A 22,196-nucleotide genomic window follows, 5' to 3' on the forward strand; every position below is an offset into this window, starting at 1 on the left:
CATGTGCAGTAAATGCCTTTAAAACCTCTGGACTGAAAACTCCAGTTGATGAGGCTGTTCACTCAAAGTGCAAATAGATTCCAATCACACGGTACAAGAGCTGTTCATAAACCCACTAGTGCATGGTATCAGACTGGAAGAGACTATACTAAAATCAACTAAATAATCACCCGTTTACAGTACATCAATGTGTACTGTTGAAAAACTAAACAAAGTTTTGTTTTTCTCTCTCACCACGTCCCTCTATATCTCACCGCTTTTTTTCCTAATCTATCCATCGACACATGACATTTTCTGCCCTGCCATCTTACCTCTCAGTCTACTGCCCTCCCTTGCACCTTTTCCTATCAATCTGTCCTTTCCTGCACACTACATTCCCTCTCATCCTTTCAACCTCTCTCAAGCTATACATCACATTATCTTTCGTCCTGTCCCTCTCCATTTCACTACCTTATCGGTCAGTCTGCTGCTCCCTTTAGCCCTTTTGCACCAACTCACCTCTATTCTTTTCAGGTTGTCCCTCTTCAGCTCAACTCTATCTCACCACTTACCATCACAGCTTATTTTCATCTTCACCTTACTATTCCTCTTCTGCCACTCTTCATGGTCCCTATTTTCGCCACGATTGTACACCATTTTTTGGCGTCAAATCCTCAGTTTCCAATTTTCACCAACGTTTGTACGTCAGCGCAGACCATGTGCACCAGTTTAAAACATTTTGGTGCCGACACGAATGAAAACGGTCTCGGACGCCGTTTTTGTGCAGTTAGGCAATTTTGGCCGTCCACGATTTTTGTCAGTGCGGCGCACACTGCCAAAAAGCCCCAAGAAAAAAAACCTTCTCTGTGAACTTGAGGAAATCGACGCAGTGTACAAAAGGACATTGGAGCCATGCAAAAGACGACAAAATAAAGTACAAATGCATGGATATTTTTGGACAGGGTACTCTGAAAATAACTCGGAAGGTAATTTCTGAGTTTTTGGAGCGAGACAATTTAATAAACAAATGTGTAAGTTTTTCGGAGGGAGGGAACTGAAATAACTTTGCTGGGTTAGGGTGAGTGTGGTTCTTTTTCACCCAAATCGCGACCATCCACCCCAACACAATCGTTGCTAGCCGGGCTCCAGGCACGGGTCGGAGGTGTGCCGGCCGGGCAGAGTCGCAGGCTCGGCCGGACACAAGCACCAGAGCCCGGGAGAATCATTGTAATCAGGAAGTTTAGTGCACAGGCACAACAGCAAGCTAGAAATTAGCATTTGTCACAGGTGAACCAAGAGAATCACTGTACAAACAAACGCACGTGCAGATCAGGGTGTGGTCCGATTTAGGGTGTCACTCAGCCTTGTAGAGCAAAGCGGAAAGGAGAGGTGTCAGTGATTTAAGTATTTATCTGCATAATAACAATAATAATGGGTGCAATTTTTAGCATGCCTGATGTGATAAGGGCGTTGGCCATACATGGCATGCACATGCAGAGGCGACAAATAATATGGCGCCGATATCGGGGAGACAGATTGATGGGGAGGAGGCTTTACCCTCGGTGAGTCTATAGGGAGAGGTGCTTATACCTGCAACTGAGTGAGGCAGACTGCATTTGCAGGCTGCGATTCAGAAAGGTGGTCATCGCTGAGATCTGCCAACTAATCAGGGCAGACATATGGCCAAGAAGTGGAAGGAGGACTGCCCTACCTGTAGAAATAAAGGTAACAGCGGCACTTGCGTTCTATGCTACAGGATTATTTCAAAGCTTCAACTGGGGATGTATGCTCGATCTCTCAGCACAGCACCCATTGCTGCATTCGTCAGGTGACTGCTGCACTGTATGCCAAAAGGGACCAATTCATCACTTTCCCCATGACCACGCAGGCAATGACAGGGCTGATGGGTTATCCAGAAATGCTGGCTTCCCCAGGGTACAGGGTACAGGATTGTACCCACATCGCCTTGAGAGCACCCTTGCAAGATTCCGAAGTTTACCGCAACAGGAAAGGGTTCCACTCCCTAAATGTGCAGCTGGTGTGCGACGCTCTGCAGCGGATCATGGCAGTGGATGCCAAATATCCCGGTAGCATCCATGATGCTTTCATCCTACATGAGAGCGTTAAATCTGCAATGTTTCAGGAGCTGCCGTAAGGGCAGAGCTGGTTACTCGGGGACAAAGGTTACGGGCTCACCACCTGGCTTATGACCCCCCCCCTTCGCAAACCCCGCACTGAGGCAGAGTGTCAGTACAATATGTTCCACATAACGACACGGAGCATCATAGAGAGGATAATTGGCGTTTTAAAGCAGTGTTCCCAATGCCTGGACCACTTTGGAGGCTACCTGCAATATGCCCCTCACCATGTCGCTCAGTTCAGTCGTGTGCTGCATGCTGCACAACTTGGCTATCATGAGGGGTCAAGTACTGGATATTGAAGATCCTCCAGAGGGGAGAAGGAGGAATGAGGATTTGGAGGAGGCTGACAACAAGGGTGAGGAGGAGGAGGACCAGCAGCAGGAGGGGGAACCACCTCAAGCCGCAGGACGATGGCGGAGGAGGGTGGGGTGACCAAGGGGACTTCTAGCCATTGCTAGAGACTTGCTTCAGTGGCTAATCCATGAATGTTTTTCTACCTGAAGACGAAACAGCGGCATGGTTGCTTATCGTGGCGAAATGCAATGCCGGGAGCATGCAGAAATCAAGCGCAGGCAGCGGAAAGAGCGTGCGGAAAACCTGTCCCACCCACCCTTACCCTCAGCGACTATCTGTCCCACCTGTGACAGGGACTGGGGTTCTTGTATTGGACTGTTCAGCCACCCAAGGACTCATTTTAAGAGTGGAAGCAAGTCTTCCTTGATTCCGAGGGACTGCCTTTGATGATGACCATGTTGACTGTTTACACTTTTAATAATGTTGTGTTGGTTTATGTTGGTTACATTCACAAAATAAATGCACTGATTCTGGTTAAATTAAAAAAATAAGTTTATTAGACATTTGTACTTAACTTTAATAAAACATTTAACTTTTCAATGAAGAAATATCAAACTTTAAAATTTTCAATTAACATGCATCAAACTTTAAACCGCGCAAACTTTAACATTTTCAATTAACAAAACTTTATTGCATCAAACTTTTCTATTAAACCAAGTAACAGCAAGATACAAATATCTCTCTGCCCCCTTATTCAACGACCACTAGTGCGTGGTGCACCTCTTACCTGCCTTGGTGCCTCTACCCTTAGCCTGGTCTGTTGGCATAGCAGATTTCCTCAGCCCCCCAGTGAGACCACGGTTATATTTTTTTGTTTTTCATTGGTGGTGGGGTTGGACAGGTACAGACCTAGTATACACCTTTCTGGAAGGCCCGGGTTCATCTTCGTCTTCTTTTTCAAGCTGTGGATTACCCTGCGGTATAGTCCCTGAGGGTGGTCTGGGGATGATTTGAGTGGCAGCAGTTGATGCCGCCAATTGGTGTTGTTGAATGACAACCTGGGTGTGTTCCCTTATTGCAGCAGCTACCTGCAAATTTCCGTCACATATGTCAAACAATTTCCCCATCAGCTGTCCCAACAGTGCATCAAGAGCATCCACCATTCCCTCCCTAATCTGCCCTGCCAGTGGTGGGCCTATTCCTCCAGTGTTGCTACTTCTCCTGACAGTCCTGCAATTTCTACCCTCACCTCATCCATGGCATCCAGGAGCGACCTGGTTAGTTGTATACTCTCCCCACTCATCCCGATGAGCTGTACCATGTCTACCTGCGCTTGTGGTTCAGCTATACTTTCCACCCTCCTTCGCCGTCTCCCACCTGTGCCTTGCTCCTTGACCCTATTGGGCTTCCCTCTCACAGGTGCATGTTGCTGGACCACACTGGGACCCGCATCCTGATCCATGCTGGCCTTCATCCAGATCGTCCTGTTCAAAATCAGGAAACAATTCTGGACTCTCTTCTGGGTGTCCTTCTGCTGGTACTTCTGCTTGTCCTTCTGGATCACCTTCTGCCTCTTCCTGATGCGCAGCTGCTGTAAAACATTTTGAAAACATCCATTAAAGCCTAGCTAGCCCAAACAGTATTTAGCCAACCCACAGTGCAAATTGAACGGCTTACCCCATCTATTTGATCCAAGCCCAGCGTCCACATTGGTGGTGGATTTTCTCCAGTGAGCTTTAATCAGATTAGAGACCTTCTGTTCCAACTGACTCAATTGCAGCTTACTTGGTGGACCTCCACCAGTACGATTCCTGTGGTTCCTGATCTTTGCATTCTTCAACTGCAAAGATGAAAATAGAACTTTTTAAAGAGAGGGTCCTTGTGCTGTGGTGGCCACACACACACACACACACACACATACATTTACAAATGTAATTGCAGTATATACTTACTTTAACTAATTATCCTAGGTCCTGCCATTTCTTTTTCAGCTGCTCACTGATTCTCCGGGTGATGGCTACTGCATTGTATTCTACCGCAACATCATCCCAACGTTGAGCCATTGTAGCAGGTTTTACTTTTTTTCGCTTTTCCCCCCCCAAGTTGCCAACAGATCCCATTTCTTCTCAATGATATCTACCAAGGATACCACTTCGTGTGGGAGAAATCGAATGGCCCTTCCTTCTCCTCCTTCGAATTCCTCTTCCACTTCCCTCTCAGACATGGTTTGCAGGTTTTAATGCTCAAAATTGCAGAAAGATCCAGCCAGCATGATCCGGTCACAAAAGGAAAAACAATCTGATCATAAAGGGCTCTTTAAAAATGTCTGATCCAGATCAGGAAGTTTCTTTTTTCACGTAGACTTGAAGCTCTCCATCCCCCCACACCCCGCCCAGACAACTTCGGATAGCGCGGCGCTAAATTCAAATATTTGTTTAGCGAAAGTCCTGATTTTTTTTTCTGCCGCAAACGTACAAAAAAAATCGTACATGTGCAGACGCCAAAGATGCAGCAAGTGGAACATAGGGGCCCATGTCACCACTTTACCTCTGTTCTGTCTTGCTCCTCTCCCTCTCAACTTCCCATTTCCATCTTGCCACTTATCTTCATAGCCTGCACTTCTTTATCTTTCTACTTCCAATCTCATAGAAACATAGAAATTTACAGCGTCCACACCGGCCGACAAAGAGCTGCTTGGTCCTTGGTCAGCAGCCCTAAAGGTTACATATAAACCTATGAACAATGACAGAAAGGCAAAGAGCACCCAGCCCAACCAGTCCACCTCACACAACTGCGACACCCCTTATATTGAAACATTCTATACTCCACCCCAACCGGAGCCATGTGATCTCCTGGGAGAGGCAAAAACCAGTTTAAAAACCCAGGCCAATTTAGGAAATAAAATCTGGGAAAATTCCTCTCCGACCCATCCAGGCGATCGAAACTAGCCCAGGAGATCACCCTGGCCGTATTCAATTCCCTGCATTAATACTGCGTAGGCCAACAAAAGGTCATCCAGTCTAATCCCAATTACCAGCTCTAGGTCCGTAATCCTGCAGGTTACGGCACATTGGGCCCAAGTTTCCACATGATTTGCGCCTGATTTTTAGGAGCAACTGGTGGAGAACGGACTATCTTAGAAATTGCAATTCTCCACATTTTTTTTTCTGCAGTTCTAGTCAGGTAGAACAGTTCATCTTTGGAACAGAATTTTTTCTTCAAAAGGGGGCGTGTCCGGCCACTGACGCCTGATTTCTAAGTTTCCACAGTGAAAACGCACTGCAAACTAACTTAGAATGGAGCAAGTGAAGATTTTTGTAGAACTGAAAAAACCTGTTCTACACAATAAAAAATCAGGCGCAGGTTACAAATTAGGCGTCCAGAACGAGGTGGGGGGGGGGGGAAGGGAATTCATTAAATTCTACAATAAATCCTTATTTATACTTCTACAAATATTATACAAATAAATCCAACCTGAATAAAAATTTATAAGCAAAGAAAAGATTAAATAAACCATCTTCCTACCTGTGTGAAAGTGCTTCAGCCAGCCTCATAAGTTTGTTCGTTCGTTCCCGACGGTAGGGGGGGGGGGGAGGAAGCCGTTCCAGACAGCGGGCGGGCGGGAGTGCGGGCCCGACCGACCGCCCGCAGCAGGGGGGGGTGGGGGAGGGGAGGAAGCCGTTCCAGACAGCGGGCGGCGGGAGTGCGGCCCAATTGACCGAACGCAGCGGGGGGGGGGGGGGGCGGAGGAGGAAGCCGTTCCAGACGGCGGGCGGGCGGGAGTGCGGGCCCAATTGACCGAACGCAGCGGGGGGGGGGGGGGGGTAAGGAGGAAGCCGTTCCAGATGGCGGGCGGGCGGGCCCGATCGACCGAACGCAGCGGGGGGGAGGAAGCTGTTCCAGACGGCGGGCGGGAAGGAGACAGTGAGAAGGCTGCAGGAAGCCTCAGAAGTTGAGCAGCCATTCCCGACGGCTGGGAATGGCTGCTCAACTTCTGAGGCTTCCTGCTGCCTTCTCACTGCTGCAAGAAGCCTCAGTGCTGATGTGCCGATGGCAATGTGCTTTTATTAAAAAATGTTCAAAAATTAAACAGCTACAAAGAACTACAAAATTGTCCAAGTGCCAATGTTTCCTTCACACTGCGCGTGCGCGAACGCTCCAACGCGCATGCGCAGGGTTGCCAGCAGGAAAAAAACTAATTTAATTTAAATGGTACCCGCCCCCTCCCACTTACAAAATCGGCGCGAATGGTAGGCTCTGCCCCCTGCACGCCGCGCCAGGCAGACATGGAGCTGCAAGGCGCTCGAGAATAGCGCGGGTTTTTTTAGGCGCCGTTTTAGGCGCGAAAAACGGGCGCCCAGCTCGGAGGGGCGCCCGTTTTTTATTGTGTGGAAACTTGGGCCCATTAAGTGCCCATCCAAGCACCTTTTAGATGTGGTGAGGGTTTCTGCATCCAGCACTCTTCCAGGCAGCGAGTTCCAGATCCTCACAACCCTCTGCATAAAGAAACCCCCCAAATCCCCTCTAAACCTTTCATCACCTACCTTAAAACTATGCCCCCCTGTAATAGACCCCTCCACCAATGGAAGTAGGTCCTTACTATCCACTATGTCCAGGCCCCTCAATATTTTGTATACCTCAATGAGATTTCCTTGCAACCTCCTCTGTTCCAATGAGAACAAACACAGCCTATCCAATTTGTCCTCATAACTAAGATTCTCCATTCCAAACAGCATCCTAGTAAATCTCCTCTGCACCCTCTCCAGTGCAATCACGTCTTCCTATAATACGATGACCAGAACTGCACGCAGTACTCCAGCTGTGGCCTAACCTAAGTATTATACAATTTAAGCATAACCTCCCTGCTCTTCTATGCCTCGGCCAATAAAGGCAAGCATTCCATATGCCTTCTTAACCACCTGGCCTGCTACTTTCAGGGATCTGTGGACAAGCACTCCAAGGTCCCTTTGTCATCTACACTATTAAGTGGCCTACCCTTTCCTTATTAGCCCTCCCAAAGTGCATCACCTCACACTTCTCTGAGTTAAGTTCCATTTGCCATTGCTCTGCCCACCTGACTGGTAGATTGATATCCTCCTGCAGCCCACGACTTTCTTCTTCATTATCAACCACACAGCCAGTTTTGTGTGGTTGACTATAGGGACCATACTCCCTATAGTCAAATCTAAATCGTTGATATATACCACAAAAAGCAAGGAACCCAGTACTGAGCCCTGCATTTGATTCACCATTTTAATACCCAATGGCCAAGACAAGCTTTATCAAATAATATAAATGTGGCACAGCTATTTCATCAAATATCATAACTATTATTCTTCAGTTTATTTTGATGTACTTATCCAGACTTCACAATATCAAAGAATAGCAGACAAATAGTAACTCAATTTTTACAAAGTCTAAAACTCAAATATCACAGACTGATGGCGAAAGAGCCAAGAAAAAATATTGGGGCAGAATTTGCAGTGGGTATGCTGGCATACTGAGAATGCCGTCATACTGCCTTTGAAATGGATAGCAAGTTCGGTATTTCCGCATGTGCTTGCACATGCTCTAAAATCCTGAACTTGTGATTTGTTAAGTTCCGACTTGACAGATCATCCGCACCGACATTGTAAACCTAACTGCTGCCGCAGAATTGGGCTAACGTAGCCCAGCAATTACATATGAAAATTTTACGGCTGGTGGAAGCAGGCGTAGGGCCTGTTTTTACAGCGTAAGAGGATACCAGTCATCTGATGCTTTATTACTGTATAGGAATTTTTTTAATGCTTTTTTTCCCCCAACTAGATGGCATCCAGAAACATATAAGGTTATGGAACCTGAGTGTCACATTTGGGATGCCACCTGGAGAAAATGTGGAATATTATCACAAAATGACAGACATACACACAGAATCATCTGATAACTTATAGTGGATGTTGTTAAATTTGTGTTTCTTTAAAATCAGAATGTTGCAGATGTTAATTTAACTGAATTTTACCTTGATTAAATGACCTGGAATCTGCTTCCTCTTTTCCTTGGATTTATTTACACTTTTCTTGTTTTTATTTCCTTTTATTCTTTCACTGAGAATGCTTCAAAGATCAATTCTCCAAATATAAAGCTTCAAAGATAAATTTTCCAAATACATGCTGCTTCTGTTTCCTGATTGGAGCACCAGCCCATGTGATCCCAGGTACGCTTCCGCACACTCTGCATCTGTGGGCCATTATGTGCCCTCTGCTATGCAGCATCTGCCAGCAAGTTCACAAAGGAGAATCCCCATCAGGTAAGTGCCCATTCTGCTGGCGCCATTCTCCGTAGGTACGAATGACAGAGCAGGCTCGAAAGGCCGTATGGCCTACTCCTGCTCCTAATTCTTATGTTCTTATGTTCTAGGTAAACCGCCCACTGCAAAATTCAGGCCATTATATTTGTGCACCAGAGCGCTCTCAAAAAAAAAATCAGAACAGAAAAGGAAAACGGTGAAACAGGCGACAAAAAAATGTAAAACTAATTTATAGCAGAGCAAAGTTAAAAATAACAAGAAATGTTGCACAAATAATACTGTCCTTTAATATTAAGGCACAACAAATTTTGCAGCAAGATATGAGTAGCAGTCTTCATAAAAACTGTTGTAATTTAAACAGGGGAGCCAGCAATGATATGTATAATGAAAAGGAGTGCAATAAATTTCAAATCCATCTCCACTTTAGTCCCATGCTCCTGATCTTTGGCTACCTGGTGCGAAGGAGGGATGGGCCTCCTCGTGGATCTGGTCCTGGCCAAGGTGGCCATCCACAGGTCCAGGTGGGATGCGGCTCGTGGGGGTCTGCGCCCGGGTGTCCCTGGAGAAGGAATACACGCTGTCCGCCACCACACTTAAGGCCTTCCATGACCGGTGGGCACCGCAGGGACTGGAGGGGGTGATGGATAATGCAAATAATATTATTTAAGTTCATAAGTCCTTTGTTTTATTTTTGCTTCGGTTCTTTTTTACTTGTGTCCCTTGAAAGTGGGGGCAGTCCGCTGTTATTTATTGGTTTCAAATACTGGGGTAACCCAGTGTCTCCTTAACCCTGGCCAAAGACCGCCCTGAGTGGAGGAAGTGCATCGGGAGGGCGCTGAGCAGCTTGAGTCTCATTGCCGAGCGCGTGCAGAAATCAAGCGCAGACAGCGGAAAGAGCGTGCGGCAAACCAGTCCCACCCACCCCTTCCCCTCAATGACTATCTGTCCCATCTGTGACGGGGACTGTGGTTCTCGTATTGGACGATTCAGCCACCTAAGGACTCATTTTTAGAATGGAAGCAAGTTTTCGATTACGAGGGACTGCCTATGATGATGATTAGGGTCATTACAAATGGCAACCCCATTTAAATCATTAGGAGCCGTGATTACTGCTTAAAGGTAAACCTGCTGGTGACACTGGAGCCTGAGCTGAGAACCGCAACCTCAGCCTGACTGTCAGTGGAGCTGGGAATCTGCGGCCGCGCCAAACAGACTCGTCGTGTTCATAAACTTCAGCTCTCAGTATCTGTAGTTATTGACATCTATTCTGCCAGGTTATTTTATTTGTAGCGAAGAGGTCAGTGACACCACCGCCTCGCCCCGAATACCTTGCGCTCCCCGCTCCGATCAACGAATCGCCGCACCGGTGAAACTCATTCGCTGCGATGAGCTGCCAGCAAGCGACCGGAAATAGCTCCTTGGCGACACCAGGCAACCGCGACGGCAAACAATCACAATTGACGGTCCACGCTCGTCGTAAAGTGTTGTGCGGCGGCAGGCCTGCGGCCCCGCCCCTCCTGAAATAAATGACAAAAAATGGCTGGGGACGCTCAGCTTCTGCAAAGGAGTTCAGATGTTGACGTGTCAGGCATTGCTTCTCGTCAACATCTGCAGGACTCCTCCTCCTTGGCCCCTGATTTGTGGTTAGTTACTGGGTGCAATCTCCTAGGAGAACAGGATTATCCACTGGGTAAACCCATTAAAAAAATGTCAACGAGCTGAACACCTAGAATCTTTTGTGGTGATTTTTATTTTCAATGAAATAACCAACAACTAATAACCCACTAAAGCCAAATGCAACTTCCCATCTTGTCAATGGTCTTGTCTCGTTGAAGTTGGCATTTGCAGTTTAGCTGTACTCCACCAACTTTAAACTGGTCACCAGTGCTTGAAATTTTTTAATGAATTGTAACTATAGCTCATTTTTGATGTACTCCTGGCTGGCCACATACATTCTAAAAACTTGGCTGCCTGTGTCCGAACTCACACCAAGTCTTGTGCTCCCGGTTAAGCAACACCTCAATTTCAAAATTCTCATCCTTGTGTTCAAATCTCTCCATAGATTCTCCCCTATCTATCTCTAATCTCCTTCAGCCCCACAAACCACCCACCTCCCCTTCCAAGATATCTGCGCTCCTCAAATTCGGCCACCTTGAGCATTTCTGTTTTTAATCGCTCACCCATTGGTGGCCGTGCCTCCTGTTGCCTAGATCCTAAGCTCTGGAACTGCCTCCCTAAACCTCTGCCTCTCTACCACTCATTCCTCCTTTAAGACACTCCTTAAATCCTACATCTATGACGTCATCTGCGCTAATTTCTTTTTAGTGGCTCGGTGTCAAATTTTGTCTTACAGCACTCCCGTGAAGTGCTTTGGGACGTTTTACTATGTTAAAGGCACTATATAAATACAAATTGTTGTTGTAGGGGACAGAAAGGTGATCGCTGCTACCTTTGTTAAATTCAAAATCCCAACTATAGAATAAAAACAGTAAATATCATTAGCAACTGGTCGCGGATTGCCTGTCTGTTGTACAAGCGGCCTGATTTGTCCTTTCCATTCGGCGAAACTTTCACCTTCAGCAGGACGTAAAACGGGCAGTATGAAGTCCGTTTCAATTGAAGTCAATGAAAGGAAAATCGGGTGGAATATACAATGGACGGCTAACCACTACTGCTCATTATGCACCCAAGTCAGGGTTCAATTTTACCCTCATTGTGCAAACATAGAAACATAGACATAGTATTGTGTTCCTAACACAGATGAGGCTACACACAGGGAGGTTAAAGTAACAGTGACCTCAGTCTTTAATAAGACATTCCAGAATGAGGAACAGGCCTTAGGGGCCGGCTTATATACAGTGCTCCCAAGGGATGCTGGGATCCTTTGGGACTTCAGGGGATGTGCTCCCTGGTGGTGGAACATGGGAGTGCATGCTTTACAGATACACATCACTCCCCCTGCCAAAGTCAAAGTGAAAACTATTTACAAGGTGAGGCGGTCAGGAGCCTTTCTTTCCCTGGTGGACTGCCTCGGTACAAATGTGTGTTCTGGTGTGTTGGCTGTGCCCTCGCTGGGTTGGCGTGTTGTTGGCTCTCCAGGGCTACTAGGTGAGCCTGGCCTTGCTGGGCTGTTGGGCGTGATCGGTTCGATTTCCTGGTCCGGCGTGGTGTCATTGATCCTTTGGGTATGTGTTTTGGGCTCGAAAAAGATGGTGTCTGCTGTGGGTTGTTCAGGGCAGTCTGTGAACCGCAGCCTCGTTTGGTCCAGCTGCTTTCTGCAAATTTGTCCGTTGTCGAGTTTGACGACAAACACCCTACTCCCTTCTTTAGCTATTACCGTGCCCACGATCCACTTGGGACCATGTCCATAGTTTATCACAGAAACGGTCATTCAGATCAATTTCCCATGACACAGTGGCGCGACCATCGTTTACATTTTGTTGCTGCCGCCTGCTCTCTACCTGATCATGCAGGTTGGGGTGAACCAGCAAGAGTCTGGTTTTAAGTGTCCTTTTCATGAGTGGCTCAGCCGGGGGCACCCCTGCGAGCGAGTGGGGTCTCATGCGATAGCTGAGCAGTACTCGGGACAGGCGGGTTTGGAGTGAGCCTTCTGTGACTCGTTTAAGGCTCTGTTTGATGGTTTGTACTGCCCGCTCTGCCTGCCCATTGGAGGCTGGTTTAAACGGGGCCGAGGTGACATGTTTGATCCCATTGCGGGTCATGAATTCTTTAAATTCGGCACTAGTGAAACATGGCCCGTTGTCACTGACCAGTATGTCAGGCAGGCCGTGGGTGGCAAACATGGCCCTCAGGCTTTCAATGGTGGCGGTGGCGGTGCTTCCCAACATTATTTCACATTCAATCCATTTTGAAAAAGCATCCACCACCACCAGGAACATTTTACCGAGAAACGGGCCCGCATGGTCGACATGGATCCTCGACCATGGTCTGGAGGGCCAGGACCACAAACTTAGTGGTGCCTCTCTGGGCGCATTGCTCAACTGAGCAAATATGCTGCATTGCCGTACACAGGACTCTAAGTCAGAGTCGATACCGGGCCACCACACGTGGGATCTTGCTATCGCTTTCATCATTACTATACCCGGGTGTGTGCTGTGGAGATCAGAGATGAACGTCTCCCTGCCCTTTTTTGGTAGCACTACGCGGTTACCCCACAACAGGCAGTCTGCCTGAATGGACAGCTCGTCCTTTCGCCGCTGGAACGGCTTGATTGGCTCTTGCATTTCAACGGGGATGCTGGCCCAGCTCCCTTGCAGCACACAGTTTTTTTACGAGGGACAGCAGAGGACCTTGGCTGGTCCAAGTCCTAATCTGGCGGGCCGTGACAGGTGATTTATCATTTTCAAACACTTCCATCACCATCAACAAGTCTGCGGGCTGCGCCACCATCAACAAGTTTGCAGGCTGCGCCATTTCCACCCCTGTGGTGGGCAATGGTAGCCGACTGAGAGCATCCGCACAGTTCACGGTGCCTGGCCTGTGGCGGATGGTATAATTATACGCTGATAGCACAAGTGCCCACCTTTGTATGCAGGCTGAGGCATTAGTATTTATCCCCTTGTTTTCAGCGAACAGGGATGTGAGGGGCTTGTGCTCGGTTTCCAGCTCAAACTTGAGGCCAAACAGATACTGATGCATTTTCTTTACCCCGAACACACACGCTAATGCCTTTTTCTCAATCATGCTGTAGGCCCTCTCGGCCTTAGACAAGTTCCTGGAAGCATAGGCGACAGGTTGCAACTTCCCCGCAACATTAGTTTGTTGTAATACACACCCGACTCCGTACGATGGCGCATCACGTGCTAGCACAATTCTTTTACACGGGTTATACAATACAAGCAGCTTGTTGGAGCATAAAATGTTTCTGGCTTTCTCAAAAGCAATTACTTGTTTTTTTTTCCCATACCCAGTTCTCACTTTTGCGCAATAACACATGTAGGAGTTCTAAAAGGGTGCTTAACCCCGGTAGGAAGTTACCAAAATAGCTGAGGAGTCCCAGGAACGACCGCAGCTCCGTGACGTTCTGTGGCCTGGGCACGTTCCTGATAGCGTCTGTCTTGGCATCTGTGGGCCGAATGCTGTCCGCTGCGATCTTTCTCCCCAAAAACTCACTTCTGTTGCCATGAAGACGCATTTCAACCTCTTCAGCCGCAGCCCTACGCGATCCAGTTGCTGGAGGACCTTCTCCAGGTTTTGTAGGTGCTCGGCGGTGTCCCGACCCGTGACCAATATGTCGTCCCGAAAGACCACCATGTGTGGTACCGACTTGAGTAAGCTCTCCATGTTTCTCTGGAAGATCACTGCAGCCGACCGAATTCCAAACGGGCGTCTGTTGTAGATGAACAGTCCCTTGTGCGTGTTGATGCAGGTGAGGCCCTTCGAAGACTCCTCCAGCTCCTGCTATGTCGGCCGAAGTCAGGTCGAGCTTGGTGAATGTCTTGCCTCCTGCCAGCGTCGCAAATAGGTCATCTGCCTTAGGTAGCGGGTATTGGTCCTGCAGCGAGAAAAGATTAATAGTTACTTTATAATCGCCGCAAATCCTGACCGTGCCATCACTTTTGAGTACTGGAACAATCGGGCTGGCCCACTCGCTGAATTACACTGGGGAGATCATGCCTTCGCGTTGCAGCCTGCCCAGCTCGATTTCCACTCTCTCCCTCATCACGTGAGGTACCGCTTGCGCCTTGTGGTGAATGAGTCGTGCCTCTGGGACCAAGTGGATCCGCACCTTCGCCACGGAAAAGTTTCCAATGCCTGGCTCAAAAAGGGAAGGAAATTTGTTAAGAACCTGGGTACATGAGGCCTCATCGACATGTGATAGCACTCGATTGTCATCCCAGTTCCAGCGGATTTTGCCCAGGCAGCTTCTTCCAAGCAGTGTGGGGCCATCGTTCGGGACAATCCAGAGTGGCAGTTCATGCACCATGCCCGCGTAGGTGATCTTGACCATGGCGCTGCCCAGGACAGTGATAAGCTCTTTGGTGTACGTTCTCAGTTTCGTGTGGATGGGGCTCAGGGCTGGTCTGAATGCCTTGTTGCACCACAGTCTTTCAAACATCTTTTTGCTCATGATGGATTGGCTAGCGGTAGTGTCCAGTTCCATGGCTATGGGTAACCCAATCAATTTTACGTTTAGCATTATAGTTGGACATTTCGTTGAAAATGTGTGCACCCCGTGTACTTCAGCATCTGCCTCCTCTCTCTGAGGCTCGAAATTGCTTTGATCCACCATGGTCTGATCTTCCTCTGCCACGTGGTGGTTAGCAGGTTTTGCAGAGCTTGCAGCTCGTTGGAGGTGTCCCATTATTCCACAGCTCTTGCAAACATACCCTTTGAAGCGGCATGAATAGGCTGAATGGAAGCCTCCACAACGCCAACAAGGTGTGAATTGCCTTGCATTCATCCTTTGTTGGGGACTGTGAGTCATCTGGGTCACCTGAGGCCTGCTGACAGTTGCAGACTTGTGGTTTCTGCCCTGTACGTTTCTGCTCGCAAACGCAGTACCAGTTAATTTATGAACATTGCTAGTACTTGTGTGCTGAGAGATTTGTTTGGTGTTATCACTGGTGGACATAAACGCCTGTGCTATCACAATGGCCTTACTGAGGGTCGGTGTCTCTACAGTCAAAAGTTTTTGTAGGATGGTCTCGTGGCCAATACCCAGTACAAAAAAGTCTCTGAGCATTTGCTCCAGGTAGCCATCAAACTCACATTGTCCTGCAAGTCGCCTTAGTTCAGCGACGTAGCTCGCCACTTCCTGACCTTCAGATCGCTGGCACGTGTAGAACCGATACCTCGCCATCAGCATGCTCTCCCTCGGGTTAAGATACTCCCAAACCAGTGTACACAGCTCCTCATATGACTTATCTGTGAGTTTCACCGGAGCCAGAAGATTCTTCATGAGGCTGTAGGTCGGTGCCCCGCAGACTGTGAGGAGGACCGCTCTCCTTTTTGCAGCGCTTCCTTCTCCGTCCAGTTCATTGGCTACAAAGTACTGGTCTAGCCGTTCGACATAGGCTTCCCAGTCCTCACCCTCCGAGAAATTCTCCAGGAAGGCCACAGCTTGCTGCATCTTTGCTTTGGATTCATATTCTCGTTGCCAGTTATTGTGTTCCTAACACAGATGAAGCTGCACACAGGTTAAAGTAACAGCGACCTCAGTCTTTAACAAGACACTCCAGAGTGAGGAACAGGCCTGAGGGGCTGGCTTATATACAGAGCTCCCAAGGGATGATGGGATCCTTTGGGACTTCAGGGGATGAGCTCCCTGTTGGCAGAACATGGGAGTGCATGCTTTAACGGTACACAACACATAGAAACATAGAAAATAGGTGCAGGAGTAGGCCATTCGGCCCTTCGAGCCTGCACCACCATTCAATAAGATTATGGCTGATCATTCACCTCAGTACTCCTTTCCTGTCTTCTCTCCATATCCCTTGATCCCTTTAGCCGTAAGGGCCATATCTAACTCTCTCTTGAATATATCCAATCAACTGGCATCAACAACTCTCTGCGGTAGGGAATCCCACATGTTAACAACTCTCTGAGTGAAGAGATTTCTCCTCATCTCAGTCCTAAATGGCTTACCCCTTATCCTTAGACTGTGTCCCCTGGTTCTGGACTTCCCCAACATCGGGAACATTCTTCCTGCATCCAACCTGTCCAGTCCCATCAGAATTTTATATGTTTCTATGAGATCCCCTCTCATCCTTCTAAACTCCAGTGAATAGAGGCCCAGTCGATCCAGTCTCTCCTCATGTCAGTCCAGCATCCCGGGAATCAGTCTGCTGAACCTTTGCTGCACTTTCTCCGTAGCAAGAACGTCCTTCCTCAGATTAGGAGACCAAAACTGAATACAATATTCCAGGTGAGGCCTCACCAAAGCCCTGAACAACTGCAGTAAGACCTCCCTGCTCCTATACTCAAAACCCCTAGCTATGAAGGCCAACATACCATTTGCCTTCTTCACAGCCTGCTGTACCTGCATGCCAACTTTCAATGACTGATGTACCATGACACCCAGGTCTCATTGCTCCCCCCCTTTTCCTAATCTGCCACCATTCAGATAATATAATTCCTTCGTGTTTTTGCCCCCAAAGTGGATAACCTCACTTTTATCCACATTGTACTGCATCTGCCATGCATTTGTCCACTCACCTAACCTGTCCATGTCACCCTGCAGCCTCTTAGCATCCTCCTCACAGCTCACACCACCACCCAGTTTAGTGTCATCTGCAAACTTGGAGATATTACACTCAATTCCTTCATCCAAATCATTAATGTATATTGTAAAGAGCTGGGGTCCCAGCACTGAGCCATGCGGCACCCCACTAGTCACTGCCTGCCATTCTGAAAAGGACCCGTTTACCCTGACTCTCTGCTTCCTGTCTGCCAACCAGTTCTCTATCCAGGTTAGTATATTACCCCCAATATCATGTGCTTTAATTTTGCACACCAATCTCTTGTGTGGGACCTTGTCAAAAGCCTTTTGAAAGTCCAAATACACCACATCCACTGGTTCTCCCTTGTCCACTCTACCAGTTACATCCTCAAAAAATTCCAGAAGATTTGTCAAGCATGATTTCCCTTTCATAAATCCACGTTGACTTGGACCGATCCTGTCACTGCTTTCCAAATGCGCTGTTATTTCATCTTTAATAATTGATTCCAACATTTTTCCCACTACTGATGTCAGGCTAACCGGTCTATAATTACCCACTTTCTCTCTCCCTCCTTTTTTAAAAAGTGGTATTACGTTAGCTACCCTCCAGTCCATAGCAACTGATCCAAAGTCGATAGACTGTTGGAAAATGATCACCAATGCATCCACTATTTCTAGGGCCACTGGCTTAAGTACTCTGGGGTACAGATTATCAGGCTCCAGGGATTTATCGGCCTTCAATCCCATCAATTTCCCTAACACAATTTCCCGCCTAATAAGGATATCCTCCAGTTCTTCCTTCTCATTAGACCCTCGGTCCCCTAGTACTTCCAGAAGGTTATTTGTGTCTTCCTTCATGAAGACAGAACCAATGTATTTGTTCAACTGGTCTGCCATTTCTTTGTTCTCCATTATAAAGTCACCTGAATCTGACTGCAAGGGACCTACGTTTGTCTTCACTAATCTTTTTCTCTTCACATATCTATAGAAGCTTTTGCAGTCAATTTTTATGTTCCCGGCAAGATTCCTCTCATACTCTATTTTCCCCCTCCTAATTAAACCCTTTGTCCTCCTCTGCTGAATTCTAAATTTCTCCCAGTCCTCAGGTTTGCTGCTTTATCTGGCCAATTTATATGCCTCTTGCTTGGATTTAAATGTGAATCTGTAAATGCAAGGAGACCACAGCTTGATCTAAAAATTTTAATTGTCATTTGCGAATGTAGGATGGTTGATTACTAGCAGGATGCTTACATCCTCAAAGTAAAGATATGACTGATAGGAAGGCAGCATCTGCACTTATGCTAGAAAAAGTTCTCTGCAATAAACAAAAATGCAGTTCAGAAATTAGGTCAGACTGAAAGTTTGTTCCATTTTAGTAATTTAAGCACCAGCTAGCAAAGATTGCCCTGACCACGAAAGATGCTGCTTTCAGGTCCTTGGCCGTGTCAGCCATGGCTCAGTTGGCAGCACTCTTACTTCTGAGTCAAGAGGTTATGAAAGATGCTACATAAATGCAGGTCTTTCTTTTTTCTTGTCTTTTTGGCTGAAGGAGCCATTGGTCATAACACCACCTATTTAGACATTGTGTTGTTGACCAAATTTCTCTTGTTGCTTTGTGAGCACCAAAAGCCTGAATTAGCAGAGTAAGAATAGTACTCATAGTACTTAGACAGGACAGGATCTCACAGTTTGATTGGCCAGGAGTTTCCTCAGAGCTGTTCCCCATCCACAACTGTAACTTTGCCAGAGATGTGGTGGATATTTCATTTATGCGCATAAAGTGAGTGTCTGCTGCACTTCTGATTGAGCATCTCCAAGGAAATGCTTCACATTGACTTCTCACTTCATCTGTAAAGTCCAAAGCAAAGAGCAGGGAGTTTTCCTGATATCCCAGTCAGTTTAATATCAGTGGTAGGAAATATAATGGAATCCTTACTACAGGAGGAAATAAAAAAACATCTAGAAACCAAAAATATAACAATGAATAGTCAGCATGGGTTTCAAAAGGGAAAGTCTTGCTTGACTAACCTTATTCAATTCTTTGAAGAGGTGATAGAGAGATTAGACAAGAGTAATGCGACAGATGTAATATATCTAGATTTCCAAAAGCACTTAGTTCAGCACTTGAATAAGGTCAAAGCATGTGGAGTCAGGGGTAAAGTGGCAGAAAGGGTAGCTAGCTGCAAGACATAAAGCAGCAAGTTGGGGCAAAGGATAGCAATTCAGAGTGGCAGAATTTGGGAACTGGTGTCCCACAAGGATCAATGCTGGGACCACTGTTGTTCACAATCTATATTAACAATTTAGACTTTGGAATCAAAAACACAATTTCTAAATTTACGGACGGCACCAAATTGAGGGATAGTTGATAGTGAGTAGGACTGTTACAAGACAATATTAATAAGCTTGCAAACGGGCATATAATTGGCAAGTGAATATCAACACAGATAAGAATGATGGATTACATTTTGGTAAGAAAAATAAGGAGGTCACATATTACTTGGAAAATAAGAATCTAAATGGGGTAGAGGAGCAAAGGGATATGTGAATACAAATACGCAAATCATTAAAAGTAGCGACACAGCTTAATAGGGCCATAAAAAAGCAAACCAAGCACTAAGGTTTATTTCTAGAGGGATAGAATTGAAAAGTAGAGAAGTTATGCTGAACATATATCGAACCTTGGTTAGACCATACTTGGGAGTACTGTGTACAGTTCTGGTCGCCTTATTATAAAAAGGATATAGAGGCACTGGGGAGGAGCCAAAAAAGTTTTACAAGAATGATACCAGAACTGCAAGGTTATACCTATCAGAAAAAGATAAATAGACTGGGTCTCTTTTCTCTTGAAAAGAGAAGGCTGAGGGGTGACTTAATAGAGGTCTTTAAAATTATCAAAGGTTTTGATAGAGTAGATGCAGAGAGAGTGCTTCCACTTGTGGGGAAGAGCATAACTAGAGGCCATCAATATAAGATAGTCACCAAGAAATCAAATAGGGAATTCAGAAGAAACTTCTTCACCCAGAGAGTGGTGAGAATGTGGAACTTGCTACCACAGGGAGTGGTTGAAGCGAATAGTATAGATGCATTTAAGGAGAAGCTAGATAAGCATATGAAGGAGTAGGGAATAGAGGGTTTTCCTGATAGAATTAAATTAGAAAGGATGGGAGAAGGTTCAAGTGGAGCTAAGCACCGGCATGGATTAGTTGGGCCGAATGGCCTTTTCTGTGCTGTATATTCTATGTAAGCTCTCCCGACCTTAGTTTGAATCTGGGGCCAAATCAGATGAATCACCAGTGTCCAGCAACAGTGATGTCATCAAGATGGCTAAGCAGCCAATCACACTGAAGAATTCTCATAGACAAGAAACCAAGAAGTAAAATGCACAGATTCTAATTTATTTTTAATAAATTGCACAAAGAGTGAAATAAAGATTGGGTCATACACATATGATTTCGGTAGAAGTTGAAAAATCAAAAACAAACATTAAAAAAAAACCTTAAAAAATTGGAATTCTTCATCATATTAATGGAAATATTTGACATCCCACAAATATAAAATTAGTGCCAGAACGGTTATTCAGCAGTCAGTACGCTGTTCAAAACCCAGTTACACTTCTTTCAACAAGGTTCAACATTTTAGGGTTTTTTTAACTGTGATATTCTGTCATAAAAGGAGAAGTTTTCGTCAGTTCAAGTTGTCATGTATTCAACTATCATTGTAACCCATGTATAAGCTGACCGAAGTTGTCCACCTTGAGAACATTGACCACAAGGGGCGAACTTGTGGGAGACACTCTTAACCTGGACTTTCAGCTATAAAAGGGGAAGCTCCACCCACCTTCATCATTTGAGGTCTTGGTAATAAAGGTAACTGGTCACAGAGTGACCTTCTCTCAAGTATGGGACTCGTGTGCATTTATACTGTATAGTAAGGACATATCATTGGCGACGAGAAATTGGGATTTAAACCACATGAGCATGGCCACGAGCAGCACAGAAGAGAGGTACTGTGTTGGTGATGATTGGGACGACTTTATTGAGAGACTACAGCAAAGTTTTGTCACTAAGGAATGGTTGAGACAGGATTCGGCTGACAAATGCAGGGCTCATCTCCTGACGGTTTCTGGATCCAGAACTTACTCCCTGATGAAGGACCTTCTAGCGCCAGAGAAGCCGGCGGACAAGACGTTTGAAGAGCTCAGTAAGTTGATCGTGGAACACCTTAAACCAGCGAGCAGCATGCACATGGCGAGACAGCAGTTTTACATGCACCGGCGGCGAGAAGGGCAAAGCGTTCCAGACTTCGTGGCAGATCTCCGGCGACTGGTGAGCCTATGTAAGTTCCCAGATGCATGCAGAGCGGAGATACTGCGAGACTTTTTTATTGAGGGCATCGGGCATGCTGGGGTTTTCAGGAAACTAATTGAGACCAAAGACTTGACCTTGGAAGCGGCGGCTCTGATAGACCAGACATTTATCTCAGGGGAGGAAGAGACCAGAATGATGTATGACAAAAATTTTGGCTCAAATACGGCAAACGACCAGAGAGTCAACATTGTTAACGCAGCACACAATTTTCTAGGCAGACAAGGGCAATCGGACATGCCCCTGCATGTAGTCGAACCCAAAGCGGGAATTAAACAGAGATAATGGCTAGCTGAACGGCGATTCATGCCATCGCAATGGACAATGCGGCCATCAACACCTGTTAACGGTGCGCTTAAGGACAGTCATAGAGACAGTCAGAGACAATCGACTGGTAATGGACCTTTTGTTTCCAACAATGGGGCCTCCAGCTCATGCTGGAGGTGTGGAGGCAAACACCCAGCCAGAGCTTGCAGGTATCAGGCTAAATACCTGCAGAAACTGCAACGTCAGCGGTCACGTGGCGTGAATGTGCAGGAAGCCTGCAGCCAGGTTGATGTACAAGGAGGACGGGCCCGGTGTAAGCCCTACGAGGCCAAATGAATACTGGGGGAAATCGCTGGAAGTTGAAGTTCAGTGAAGCACATTCACAGTTCGTATACCAGGACATCACCGATAATAATGAAAGTGCTCCTCAATGGCATCCCAGTATTAATGGAGCTAGACACGGGGGTGAGCCAGTCCCTGATGAGTATCAAACAGTTCGAAAGGTTGTGGGTGTCCAAGGCCAGGAGGCCAAAATTATTGCCGATTGATGCACAGCTACGGACATATACAAAGGAGATCGTTCCGGTGCTAGGCAGCGCCATGGTAGTCGTGACCCACAAAGATTCGGAGAACAGGTTGCCGCTCTGGATTGTCCCGAGGGACGGTCCCGCACTACT

General features: G+C 46.7%; 1 protein-coding gene across 6 annotated transcripts in view; it reads right to left on the reverse strand.

The window, feature by feature from the left end:
* The window catches only part of LOC139265897 (lisH domain-containing protein ARMC9), a 182,921-nt gene that overhangs the window by 142,635 nt on the left and 18,090 nt on the right, over nt 1–22,196 (reverse strand). For 5 of the 6 annotated variants that reach the window (XM_070883460.1, XM_070883459.1, XM_070883457.1 and 2 more), the window contains exon 1: nt 10,032–10,121. The exons of the other annotated variant lie outside the window; for it this stretch is intronic. The gene's annotated coding sequence lies outside the window, so the exon portion shown is untranslated. Of the gene's footprint in view, nt 1–10,031; nt 10,122–22,196 lie in introns of those variants that run through there. 6 annotated transcript variants of the gene reach the window in all.

This window comes from Pristiophorus japonicus, chromosome 6 (assembly GCF_044704955.1).
Source record: "Pristiophorus japonicus isolate sPriJap1 chromosome 6, sPriJap1.hap1, whole genome shotgun sequence".
Classification (NCBI taxonomy): domain Eukaryota; kingdom Metazoa; phylum Chordata; class Chondrichthyes; family Pristiophoridae; genus Pristiophorus; species Pristiophorus japonicus.